Genomic DNA, 13,866 nt, shown 5'->3' with positions numbered 1-13,866 from the left:
TATTCACTTCTCTGAGGAGAAATCGTGAGCCAGCCTTCCATTAGTTGTAACTTCTTTATGTCTTCTGGCTTCATTTTCAGTAATGGATATAATTAAATTCTCTAAATACTATGTCAAGTCAGTTGTATAAAAATTTTGCATCATGTGGGGAGAGATATATTGAGAGAATTAGATGATGCAAAAACAAAAATCATCAATAAAAAATTTAAAAGCATAACCAATGTTTGGAGATAGTATAAATATTGTGTTATTTTAATATTCATTGTTGCATTTATATTTACTTATTTTATTTTTCTTCTTTAGATATATTGGAAACAGTCCAGCAATACACTGGGTGGTCTTCCATTTGAAGATGCAAAATAGAGTTAGAAATAAAAAGTTATTAAACATCTTCACTGAAGCTAAAATGAACCTGGTTTGTATTTTTTATGCTTGCATTGTAATTAATGCTTATCTGATTTTAGGAATAGCAAAGTTTTTAACTTTTTTTGGTGGAGGGGTTTTTTAAAATCACAGATTGGTTTAGTATAGTCAATTTTGTTGAAAATATTTTTATATAAGTTCCTTATAGTGTATATCATTTTAACATAATTATATCAATATGTAACAGAATAAATAATTCAAATTATTACAATTTGTTTGTAATTCAAACAATTCAAACAATTACAACTGAATCTGCCTAATGTTAAATAGAATGAAAGTTCTTTCATTTTTTTGGTATTGTTTTTTACTGAATGTGTTGACATCAGATGGAACTTCCCATTGCTGTGTTTTTGATGTGGTGCAATTTCATTTTCAATTTATATTCATTACCACAATTTGGTTCTGGGCCCTCACAGTCCATGGGATAGATCGGTGGTGTCAAACTCAAACTAAACTGTATATAAAGCTTTTTATGGGCCACATATTGACTTAGAAGACCATAAATTAATATTATCTATATATAATTATATTTTCACTTATTTTGTTAAATACTTAACAATTAAATTTTTATCTGGTTTGCTCTTGATAATGTTATAGACCGCATTCCTCATCTACAAATTGGACTGCTGATAGAAGCCCCAATCTTTCCTTTCACCTAATATTTGAAAAAGCACTGTATCTTCTGTCCACAATTCACAGTCTTCTGGGCTGTGTGTTTGATACCTCTAATGTAGATCATAGAATTGAAGTGGATAGAAGTGAATTCTTCTCTAGCACATATGGAGAATGCCTGAATAATGCCATCAAATCATTTTACATTAATTCAGATATTGATTCATTTACTTCATTATGACCTAGCAAATTCCCAGTATCAATCAAGATAAGCAGGTTTCATCTAGGAAAAAAATAGGTATCTTAAGATGTTTTCAAAAAAGTTTATAAAGCAAAATAAAAGTAGTAATATATAATCAGAACATCTGCTTTATTGGTGGCTATAATTTGTTTCTGTGTTAGAGCAAAGCTAGTGTTCATGAGGACAAATTAGATACAGTCCATGCAAACAAATAACTTATATTTGCTTTGAATTGCAGACCAAGGATTCTGAAATACTTAAGAGTCTGTTATCTATTTGCCCTCATCAAAGAAGTATAGAAGATCTCAGACAGGTAAGAAAAACAATCTTTTTGAAAAAATATGATTACAATATTATCAAGTCATACTTCTATTTTTCTAAAGCAAATATAGCCTAACAGTATATGTATCTATTATATATATATATATACAGTACCTGATGTTTATTTTACTTGTTTTTTTAAAAAGATACTTGAATGAAAATCAATTTATTTAAGTTCACGAAAATATTTTCAGAAAACTTATGTTACTTATTGAAATAATATAAAAGTCTTATTGTATGGATATGGAATTTTTTTCTCCTCAAGAGTTTAGATATATTTTTTCTACCTTTATTTAAACTTTAATATGCTTAGAAAAATTGGCTTTATATTTTTTATGTGTTTTAATCCTATAAAATCTACAACTTATTTTATTTTGTAATGAGCTACAAAGTAAAAAAAAGCATTGATTTTTAGGCATTTTAAAGTAAAAAGCATTTTAGAATATTACAAGTTGTCATCATTTTGGGGCACCAGACATCTTTGAAAGCCAATGCCTTTAACACACAACTGTTTATGGCTTTGTCTTGAGTCCATCTTGGATCCCACTTTTAGCTTGGGGAATTAAACAGTATGCATCTAAATATTATGGTTAACTAAAATCCCGCTATAAGTGCCAGACTGAGTTCTTTCTGTACAGAGACAATTGTCAATTTATAATGATTATATTCCTTGAAAAGTCTCTGTAGTTAAAAATTATGTAAGTTGAAACTGGTTTTCTAAAGATATGTTAAAACTACAGGTATACATTTTTCTAAAGAATAAGTTTTATGCAAAACTTTTATATATTTTCAAAAAACTAACAAACAAATTTAGGTCCCTTTCTAAGTGTGTTTGAAGTTCTGCTATAGTTTTCTTGTAGGAGGTATGTTTAGCTATATGAATCATGATATAATAAGAATGATGAATAAAGAGGGAAGGGGCACTCATCACAGAAAGCACAGGACAGAGAATAGTACAGGTTGACTGGATCAGAGAGTGTATGGAAGATAGATTAGATTAACTTGTAAAGGAGAGGCAGGATCAGATTTTAGAGGGCCTTGAGTTTACCAGAGGGGTAACGGAGTTTAAATTTGGTGAATGTTGGAAGCCCTTGAAGATTTTGAGCAGAGGAGTGACATGACCAGATTTACACACAAGGACAATTTGGAGACTGATACTCTGTCTTTTTTCACTACACCCCCTGGTCAAAGGGGACACGATTCCATTTTCTCACCAGCATCACTTCATTCTATTGACTTAACCAGCATACTCCCACCTCTTCCTCTCCCAAGCTTGGTGCTACAGAACCATACTGTTAGCCTAAGCAAAAATAAACTCCTTTCTCTGGTACTATAAGAAAGCCTTTCTCTCTTTCCTATCCACTTTAAACCTTTCCCTCCCAAGTCCCTGTTAGCTTTACTTTCCTCTTTCAAACGTACCCAGCATTCCTTCTCTGAATCCCCTGTTCTATCATTAACAATTTCCCTTTGTCCTTTTCCTCCTGAATTTCTTCCTTCCTCTTTTCATTCTACTTTCCTTCCATCTTCTGGCACTCATAGAGACCTGCATCCCCTCAGAAGGCATTGATTTCTGACTATCTCCCCGTGTTAGGTGCTTCTTCTCTCATGCCTGTGGACACACTGAACCAGCAGGAGAAGACCTGTACCTTTTGGCCAGCTGATGCTTCCAGACCCTCCCTCTACCACTATCACTCAGCCACTCTTCCTTCTCTGGGGTATACTCCATTCAGATGTTGGTGGCAGTTATCTACCAGCTCCTAGGTCATTCTCCTATTTTCAAGGAGTTTACTACCAGACTTGTAGTCTTCCTCTCAACTTAAATATGCATACTGATATCCTTGCAAACACTCTGCCTAGACTTATAGTTCTATCAATCTCCTTATCTCCTATGGACCTATATTTTATACATAAGGGGTGATCAAAGTCATCATCTTACCACCACCTATAAAATTTCCATTTCTATGATCAAGAATACTAAAAACCCTCTTTCTGATCATGACTTTCTATTCAGTACCTGGGTTCAAATCCTTTCTCTATTATTTAGCACCTATGTACTTAAGGAAGTCACTTAACTTCCCTGGGAGCAGCTAGGTAATACAGTGGATAGAGCACCATGCCTAGAGTCAGAGAGACATGAGCTCAAGTCCACCCTCAGACACTTACTAGCTATATGACCCTGGACAAGTCACTTAACCTCTATTTGCCTCAGTTTCCTCAACTGTGAAGGAGGGATGATAATAGCATCTGTCTCCCAGGGTTGTTTTGAGGATCAAATGAGATAATATTTGTAAAGCTCTAAGCACAATGCCTGGAACATAGTAGGTACTATATGAATGCTTATCCCTTACTCTTCCTCTCTTCCCTGGACTTCACTTTCCTCATCTATAAAATAAATGGGTTGTACTAGCTGGTCTCTAAAATCCCTCCCAGTTCTGAATCTCTGATCTTACTCCTATTAAAACTATTTCTTATCTTTACTATGACCACCAATCCCTCAATCTAGTAATACTTTCCCAGATCATCACCTGCTCTGGCTTCAATCCTACTCACCCCTCTCCAATCTTGACAGTATGGTTCAACCATATACTGTCCTTTGTGTTTGAATCCTCTTTTCCTTTGTCCAGTTGCCAGTCCAGTCCTATTACCTTGCCAAGCCCTAACCTCGTATTACTCCCAGAATCTGCCTTTCCTTACTTACTTGCTACTGCATGGTACTGAAAGAAGCCACAATTACATCGACTACGGCCACTATAAAATTATGTTATTTAATCTTGACAGGGCCCTTATTGCAGCGAGGTAATACTTTTACTATTCTCTAATTGACTACTCTTTTCAATTCAATATTGTGGACCCAAAGGAATCAATAAAAATAATTTCACAGGAATTAGGTAATCTCACATTAGAATCATCAGAATGAGCATAAGGAAAGAGACCATAAAGAAAACAATTGCAATTTATCATCCAACATTCTTTTCAGAGGCTGAAGAAAGAAGATAAAGTCTATGAAGAATTTGAGAAGATTCTCTAAACCAAGCTAACATATATGTTGATATTTGGTGACTTTGATCTGAAAATGGATGCAAGGGAGCCTAGTGAAAATAATGGTTTAGGATCAAGGAATGAGTGAGGCCAAAGGCTTATAGCTTTCTCAGAAACCTCATACTTGTACATCACAGTTTTTTCAAGAAAAGTTAGAAAATATGGAAAAATAGTAACTCAGAGTTTAACTAAATTGGCCACATCTTAGTCAACAGGAAGATACTTGTTATACATTTTCACCTCTAATGGAAAATTAGAGACTGTTAACATTTGTCTTTGTATTCCTAGTGCCTAGCACAGTGCCTTGTATACAGGTAGTCAATTGATGGTTGTTGAATTGAATAGTAGTGATTTTTTAGAATTACCTGTTCATGTGAGTCATATTATCAACTGGTCAGAGAAAAGGTTAAAGTAAATATCAAATTTAAAATAAGGATGAAGAGGAGAATATGACTCTGCATGTGATTATAGCAGATATAACCATATTTGTTGAAATAAACTGTCAGCTCCAAAAGGCAGAGGAGTGGACAAAGAGAAAGAAAATGGCATTCACCATTTTTTAGATACAAAACAGTTGTCACAATGAAGAAAAGATGAGAGCCCAAGCACCTTCTCTGCCAACAAATATTTATTCTCCTTATCAGATGGAAAGATCACTAGTTTAGGATACAAACCCATTTACAAAACACATTAGAGGAGGAGGATGTAAGACTACAAATAGTCTTTCAGTTAACTGTGTGATGGCAAAGATGTCTACTGTGAAATATTGTTTGTCAATGCCTTCTAGTTTCCTCAGTATATCCTCATAAAGGATACCCTTGGTGCATGTGAAAATTATTCTCATAATTTTTTTTGTAGATGGGAAAGTAGGCACGTGGATCTGCAGTTACTGATGTTTCCTTGGCTGCCATTTTTAGAAATTTTGAGGTTCAAGATTTATTTAATTTCCCATTCATTTGCATACATTTAGAGTTCATTTTACAAGTTCAAAATTGTTGCTTCCGAAATGGACTTCTATAATGTTAAGGAATATAAGATCTTCTCTGCCCATTAATAGGTCTCAGGTGGAGCCCATTAAGGAAAGCTTGCTTAGGGGAGGTTTGCTTGTAGGAAGGCTTTCACACCTTTTGTTAATTTCTAATTAGGCACTGAGTCAAAAGGGTGGTGATGCCTTCTGGCTGTGAGAAGTATATACATCCATACATCCATATATATACATATGTATACACACATATACACTATGAGTTGGTATTTTACTTTAGGGGTTTGCTTATGAAAAGGATCTTGTGGTTCCCTGGTTGAGATTCTGAGTGGCCATTTGTTTCAGAACTCCCCAACTGCTCAGCTGTAAAGGCTCTCTTGATCCAGGGATGTATGTAAAGTATATAGTTGATTCAGGAAGTCAGAGCCTTGTCTGTTGGTCTTTATTTCTCTGCTTATATTTTCTCTGAAGTTCAGAGTGCTAATTTTTCCCCTGAACTAATACATGTAATTTAAAAAGATTGTTGACCCCTGTAGCAGCAAGTACTCTAGCATACCCAGGATGGCTGCTAGCATAGGTTCCTAGATCTGCTTTTCTAAAGGAAAGTAACTCAAAATGGGTTAACAATCTTGCTTTAATCAAACATATGTCGTTTACCTAGTTCAAGGGAAAAATGTCAGCACCCCAAACTTCAGAGAATACAAACAGAGGTTATAAGCAGGCAAAAAATACAGAGAATCAGAAGACAGGGCTTCCAGCTGTTTGACCATTACATCCATACCTAGTCAGTTACCAGAGAGGGAAGCACCAACATCTGGGTTTTCAAAGCCGGGGGGGGGGGGGGGGACACCCAGACAAATCTCCTCAAAAAACAAACCCTACAAAAAGTGAGCCCTAAAGCAAAACCTCACATCGGGGTTATATATAGCCTTCTCCTGGGTCAGATAATGTCACAACCCTCTCACTGCCCAATCACAAAGTAACAAGGTGTGAGCATTTCTGAAAAACAAGCCTCCTGCCACAGGCTCCATGTGACCACATTCAGCCTATTAGGAAGCAGAGTATATTTTGAAATCAGGGAAGGTTCTCAGAATCACTTAAGCCTATCAAAGGGCCAAGGGGCAGGGGAGATCTTGAGATTCCCATTCCCGTAACAACCCCTTAAATAGCTAGCTTTTCTAGTAAAGTAGTTCTAAGAACCTGTGCTAGCAGCCATCCTGGGTGTGCCAGTGTGGTTGCCACTACAACTTCCTCTTTATATTATACTTGGTTGGGTCCAGTCGTTATTCTTCCCTTTGTTTTCTTCAATGCCATTTGTGCTTCCTCTATAAGCATATCTGAAGCTGTGGTGTTTCAGTCCAAATGTGGTGGCTCCATTGTCTTTGATGGTGAAAAGAGTTTATTGTAAAGAAAATCTTTACTGATCTTCTTCCTCTTCTTTTTTGTTGCTCTTCTAGTTTCATTATTAAATGCTCTCAGGATGACTGTTTAATCAGAGTTCTCACCAAGCTTTCTTTAAGTTTTTTTTCCCCTTGGTGCTTCTTGCTTATGAGGTAATGCTGCTTATAATCTTCAACCATCCTTCTCTATAAGATTTTTCAAATGAATTTAGGTTCTCAATTTTATGCACTTTGATTGCCACATCTCTCTAGTTGGTAAGTAAATTGTGTTTTCTGACTAGGGCAGTTTTTAGACTCTTTTGGTCTTCTTTTTATGACAGTTTTTTATATTGGTTAAACTTCTCCATGAAATTGTTGTGATCAGTGTCAAATGGGAGATAAGAATAGACTATTGTAAGACTGTATTGGTACTCCTGAGGTATTAAAAGCCTATAAGAATTTATTGGATCCTCTGTAGAGTACTTATGCTTAGAATTGCTATCTGCACAAAAGGAGGGAGCAACTGTAATCACAGTAATGAAATCCTGTATCCATCAAAATAGGAAAATAAATCGTCTTGAGACATCATAGAGTTCTGAAGATATTCTGAATTATAAAAGGAAGATTAAATTGTGCCAAGTGTAGTTTTAGTATTGTGTTTTTCCATATATATATATATATAAGATATATATATATATATATATGATGTATGTTAACTATTAATGAGAAAATTTAATTAGCCAAAACAGTCCCTTCCCTGAGCAGGCTGAAGAGCAGAGAGTTTTCATGAAGTTACTAGATATAGAAGTTCTAATTATTTAATTTATCAGAAAAATAATTAATTTTGAATGACACACTTTTCTTTTTTAAATTCACATTTTAAAATGAACTATCTCTTTGTACTTTATAAAATTCTTTGGTAAGAACTATGACATGATAAATAACTTTTAAATGCTTGATAAAATAGCAAGTGCTTGGGTTGATGGGTATTGTAAACAGTTAACTTGATGGGGGTAGGAAAGAAGCATTATCTCCCTGTCATTGTAAATGTACTGGTGAGCTCCATTAATTCAGCTTACAATTAGAATGTTTCCTTATTTACAAAACTGGACATACAACTTAAACCAGCTAAATCATTAATAGGCTTATACCACAAAGTGATCAAAGAAAAAGGAAAAGGACCATTATGTACACAAATATTTATAGCAACTCTTTTGTAATGACAGAGAATTATAAATTAAAGAGAAACCCATTAGATGGTGAATGACTGAACTATGGTATGTAAATATAATGGAATTATGCTCTAAAAATCATAAAAGGGACCATTTCAGAGAAATCTGGGAAGACTTCTATGAACTGAAACAAAGGTTAGTAGAATGAAAGAATAATTTCTAAATTACAAACATTGTAAAAGTCAAAGTGCTTCAAAAGACTTGAGAATTCTGATCAACGTAAGGGCTGATCACAATCTTTGCAGACAGATAATAGATTCAGTATGAAGAATAAGAGGTGGCAAATATGTGAGTTTGTTTTGTTTGACTATGCGTATCTAATATGAGGTGGTTTTTTCTTTTTTTCTGTAGGGGGTGGATGGGAGGAAGAGGAAATAGATTTTATTTGTCAAATAAATTGAAATGGAACATTTTTCTGATTGCATATCATATTTTTTTCCTCTGTCACTCAGAGGAAGGCTTCTGACACTTCCTTCTGAATTTTACATATTTTTATATCTTATGAGTAATTGTGATATAGTGGAAAGAAAAATCCCTGGACTTTAAGTTACAACTAAGTTCCTATCTTATTTCTTCCTCTTACTAGCTCTGTTGTTTTATTTATCTGAATAACAAGCATTTAAGAACCTTCTATATATCAGGCATTGTTCTAAGCAACAGGGATACAAAGAAAGATAAAAGAAGGTTCCTACTCTTAAGGAGTTTACAGTTTAATTGAGATAGCAAATAAACAACTATATGCAAATGAAATTTATATTACATATATATATATATATACACATATATATGGGATAATCAACAGAGGGAAGGCACTGGCATTAAGAAAAGGCTGAGATTTCAGCTGAAAGGATTCTAGGGAAGTGAAGAGGCAGATATGAGAAAGGAAAGACTTCCAAACATGAGGGACAGCAAAAATCAGGAGATAGAGTATCTGGTTCAAGGGACAGCAAGGATGCTAGTGTCATTAGATCCCAGAATATGTGTCTGTTGGGGGGAGGGGAAGGTATAAGGAATAAGCAGACTGTAAAGGTCAGAAGGGTTATGGGAGGGTTATGAGTTATGGGAGATTTTAAAAGACAGAAGATTTTATATTTGATCCTGGAGCCTATAGGGAGCCACTGAAATTTGACTAAATGAGGGGGTGTACTTTGGGAAGCACAGTTTGACAGTTGAGTACAGAATGGACTAGAGTAGGGAGAAGCTTGAGGTAGGGAAATCAACCAGCAGACTATTGCAATAGTCTAGGTGCAAGGTGATGAGGGCCTGGACTAGAGTGGTGGTAGTGTAAGAGGAGAAAAGGAGGCATGTATGAGAGATGTAAATGTAGTAACGATAGGACTTGGCAACTAATTGGATCTTGGGTGGGGGAAGGGAAAACTGAGAGTCAAGGATGACACCTAGATTAGCCCAGATGACTTTGAGGATGGTGGTGTATTCTATAGAAAAAGAGAAGTTCATTAGAGGACAGGGTTTGGTGGGGAAGATAATGAGTTCAATTTTGGATATGTTGAATTTAAAATGTCTTCAAGATATTCAATCTAAAATGTCAAATAGATAAAGATGTGAGACTGGAGGTCAATAGGGAGGTTAGAGGTAGACAAATAAATCTGAGGATCATTTGCACAGACATTGTGATTGAATCCATGAAAGCTCATGAGATCACCAGATGAACTAGTATAGAGAGATAAGAGTAAAGGGCCCAGGATAGAGCCTTGGGTGACAACCACGGGTAATAGACATGAATTAGATGATGATCCAGCAAAAGACACTGAGAAGTGTAATGGGAATGCAAATTTGGAAGATCTTCCCTGCCCCTAGGCTAAAGTGCATCTGGAGCCTGGGGTGGGAGGCTTGGTTTTCAGTAGATACTTCTTGATTGGCCAGTGAGTCAATAAGGTTGTTACATTCTCTGAGCCAGGAGAAGGCTATATAAGTCCTGATGTGTAGCTTAGTTTTGGGGCTCACTTTGAGAAGTGTTCTGTGATTTGATCTGGATTCTGGGAAGCCGTTGTCCAGAGCCCCCCGGCTTTGAAAAACCCAGATGTTGATTTGGTATGGATGTAATGGTTGGACAGTTTGGAAAGCTGTCTACTTGATCTGTTTCTGTCTTGATAATTCTGTCTGTATACTCTGAAGTTTGGGGTGCTGACCTTTTTCCCCTGAACGAGGTAAACGATATATGTTTGACTGATTAAAGTAAGCTTGTTAACCCATTTTGAGTTGCTTTCCTTTATCAAAGCAGATCCAAGAACCTGTGGTGGCAGCAACCCTGAGGACGCTTGGGGTGCTTGCTGCTACAAAATGGCATCACGAACAGGATCTGCAGAGTAAAAGGAAAGTATGGGGGCTGGGATAATTGTTTGTTTCTCAGTTGTGGTAGCTGTGATTCTGTGGAACAGGAGAGAAGAATGGCCGGCATGCGGACTTCTCTGAGCTGAGAGCAGGAATGGTGAGCTGCCTGCATCGGAACCTGGGCAGAAGCCAGGAGCAGCTGCCACCTGCAGGAGGAGAAGGAGCCAGGAGTACGGAATTCAGCCACAGGAAAAGATAAGAACTGAGCAGCAAAGCAGGGGAACTGAATGTGTTTCCTTGCTGCATCCCACAGTTTGGGACCCAGGGGGAGGATGGACTTGTGACTATGGTGAGTGGGATGAAGTGCCTTGGACCCCCAAGGACCCTACCTTGTTGGTTTTGTTGCCCAGCCCCCTCTCTGTACTTGGAAGCAGGGGCTGGAGCTGTGTGAAGGAAAAGACACCCCCCTCCACCCACAAGAACTTTATTTGCACTCTTGTTTTGAATTCAAGTGGTAATGCTAAGTACTTGGTGTTTGTTTAAGGCCCAGTGGCTACTTTGGTAACTTTAGTTCTGTGAAAATGTAACCTAAGAGATGTTTGGTGCTAATTCGAAAGTAAATTGTCTATGCTATGGGCATGAAAGATCTTGGGGCAGAATGTAATGGGAATGCAAATTTGGAATATCTTCCCTGCCCCTAGGCAAAAGTGCACCTGGAGCCTGGGGTGGGAGGCTTGGTTTTCAGTAGATACTTCTTGATTAGCCAGTGAGTCAATAAGGTTGTTACATTCTCTGAGCCAGGAGAAGGCTATATAAGCCCTGATGTGTAGCTTTGTTTTGGGGCTCACTTTGAGAAGTGTTCTGTGATTTGATCTGGATTCTGGGAAGCCGTTGTGCAGATCCCCCCCGGCTTTGAAAAACCCAGATGTTGATTTGGTATGGATGTAATGGTTGGACAGTTTGGAAAGCTGTCTATTTGATCTGTTTCTGTCTTGATAATTCTGTCTGCATACTCTGAAGTTTGGGGTGCTGACCTTTTTCCCCTGAACTAGGTAAACGATACATATTTGACTGATTAAAGTAAGCTTATTAACCCATTTTGAGTTGCTTTCCTTTATCAAAGCAGATCCAAGAACCTGTGTTGGCAGCAAACTCTGAGAATGCTTGGTGTGCTTGCTGCTACAAGAAGGAGTAGTCACACAGGTGAACTAGAAAAAGATGGTGAACCAGAAAAGAGCAATTTCACAAAAACCCAGAGAGAAAAGATATCAAGAAGAGAGAGCATTGAGGATTGAGAAAAGGCCATTAGAATTAATGATAACTTTGGAGAAAGCAGTTTCAGTTGAGTGCTAAAGTTGGCAGCCAGGAATACGGAGTTAAGAAGAAAGTAAGGGGTCAGAGTCAAGATGGCGGAGTAGAAGCAGGACCTCCCCGCTGCTCCAGCTTCCACCTTCCCCAATCCATATAAAAAGGGGACTCTAAACAAACTTTGGAGCGGCAGAACCCACAAAATGACACAGAGAAGCTGAACTCCCTCTGAGGACAGCCCAGCAGGCCAGCAGGAATTGGTCAGTGCAGTGCTCTGGGAGCCAAGCCCAGCCTCACCCTGAGGCTTTAGCCCCAGGGCAGGCCTGACCAGCCGCTGGCTGGAGGGACTCCAGATCAGCAGCAGCTGTGGCCCTTTCCAGATTTATCAACACATAGATGCTAAGGACATGGAGAGAAGTCAGTGCAGTCTGGACTTTAGGACCCAGTAAGTGGGAGTGCATGGCTTTTGGCCCCTGGATGAGAAGCCACTGAGATGCCTGCACAGCCATCCAGTGCCACATGGCAGCTTCAGCTCCTGACCTGCAGAATGTAGGGGGACCAAGCAACAGTCTGAGGGGTAATCACTCTTGCTTTAACCTGCTTGGATCTGGATTGCAGTCTAGGGTGGAGGTCCTGGGGTATGTGTCTAGGCTTGCCAGAGCGTGTGGAGACCTAAGAGAGGGCACCCATCTAATACCTTCCACAGCTGAGAAAACCCCAGCATTTGGGACGAAAGCTCCCCTGTCTGGTAGCAGAGTCCTGCTGTGGCAAAAAGCCCAGGGATCAAGTGATTGAGGGGGCGACATGACCAGGCAAAGGAAACAAAGCAGACAGAAAATTCCAACATTACACTCCTATTTTGGGGACAAAAAGCATGGAAGACAGTGAAGTCAGAACTCCTGCACCAAAAGCTTCAAAGGAAAATACGAGCTGGTTACAGGCCATAGAGGACCTTAAGAAGCATACAAGAGAAGTGAAGGAAAAATTGGGAAGAGAAATGAGAACAATGCAAGAAAATTATGAAATGAGAGTCAACAGCCTGACTGAGGAAAATAACAACTTAAAAAATAGACTAACTCAATTGGCAAAAGAGGGTCAAAAAGGCAATGAGGAGAAGAATGCCTTAAAAAGCCAAATTTGCCAGATGGAAAAAGAATCTCAAAAGCTCAATGAGGGGAATCATTGTTTCAGAATTAGATTGGAGCAAATGGAAGCTAATGACTTTATGAAAAATCAAGAGGCTGTTAAACAGATCCAAATAAATGAAAGAATAGAAGGTAATGTGAAATATCTCATGGGAAAAACCACTGGCCTGGAAAATAGATCCAGGAGAGATAATTTAAAAATTATTGGACTACCTGAAAGCCATGATCAAAGTAAGAACCTAGAAATCATCCTCCAGGAAGTTCTCAAAGAAAACTGCCCTGATGTTTTAGAACCAGAGGGCAAAATAGAGGTTGAAAAAATCCACCAATCACCTCCTGAAAAAGATCCCAAAAAGAAAACTCCTAGGAATATTATAGCTAGGTTCCGCAATTCCCAGATTAAGGAGAGAATATTACAAGCAGCCAGGAAGAAACAATTTGAATGTTGTGGAAACACAATCAGGATAACCCAGCATCTGGCAGCTTCTACACTGAGGGATAAAAGGGCTTGGAATATGATATTCCAGAGGTCAAAGGAGCTGGGATTAAAACCAAGAATCACCTACCCAGCAAAACTGAGTATCATGTTTCAGGGGAAAATATGGTCATTCAGTGGAATAGAGGACTTTCAAGCATTCTTGCTGAAAAAACCAGAGTTGAAAATAAAATTTGACATTCAGATACAAGAAGCAAGAGAAGCATGAGAAGGTAAACAGGGAAATTAATGATAAGGAACTTATCAAAGTTGAACTATTAACATTCCTACATGGAAAAACAATAATTGTAACTTTGAAACTTTTCTCAGTAGTTGAAGGAAATAGAAATCTATCTATCTATCATCTATCATCTATCTATCTATCTATCTATCTATCTATCTATCTATCTATCTATC

At 37.7% G+C, this 13,866-nt stretch overlaps 1 long non-coding RNA gene across 1 annotated transcript in view; it reads left to right on the top strand.

Moving 5' to 3' along the window:
* The window catches only part of LOC138175023 (uncharacterized), a 71,447-nt gene extending 69,865 nt beyond the window's left edge, over positions 1–1,582 (top strand). The window contains exons 4-5 of the long non-coding RNA XR_011171853.1: positions 304–415; positions 1,515–1,582. This is a non-coding gene — a long non-coding RNA (uncharacterized lncRNA). The remainder of the gene's footprint in view (positions 1–303; positions 416–1,514) is intronic.
* Positions 1,583–13,866: the final 12,284 nt, after the last annotated feature.

The sequence above is a fragment of the Petaurus breviceps genome, unplaced genomic scaffold, assembly GCF_028583685.1.
Source record: "Petaurus breviceps papuanus isolate PSGF00001 unplaced genomic scaffold, PetGlider_PUasm1.0 76, whole genome shotgun sequence".
Taxonomy (NCBI): domain Eukaryota; kingdom Metazoa; phylum Chordata; class Mammalia; order Diprotodontia; family Petauridae; genus Petaurus; species Petaurus breviceps.
Note: the sequence above shows the minus strand (reverse complement) of the source record. Positions and strands in the feature narration are given on the sequence as shown.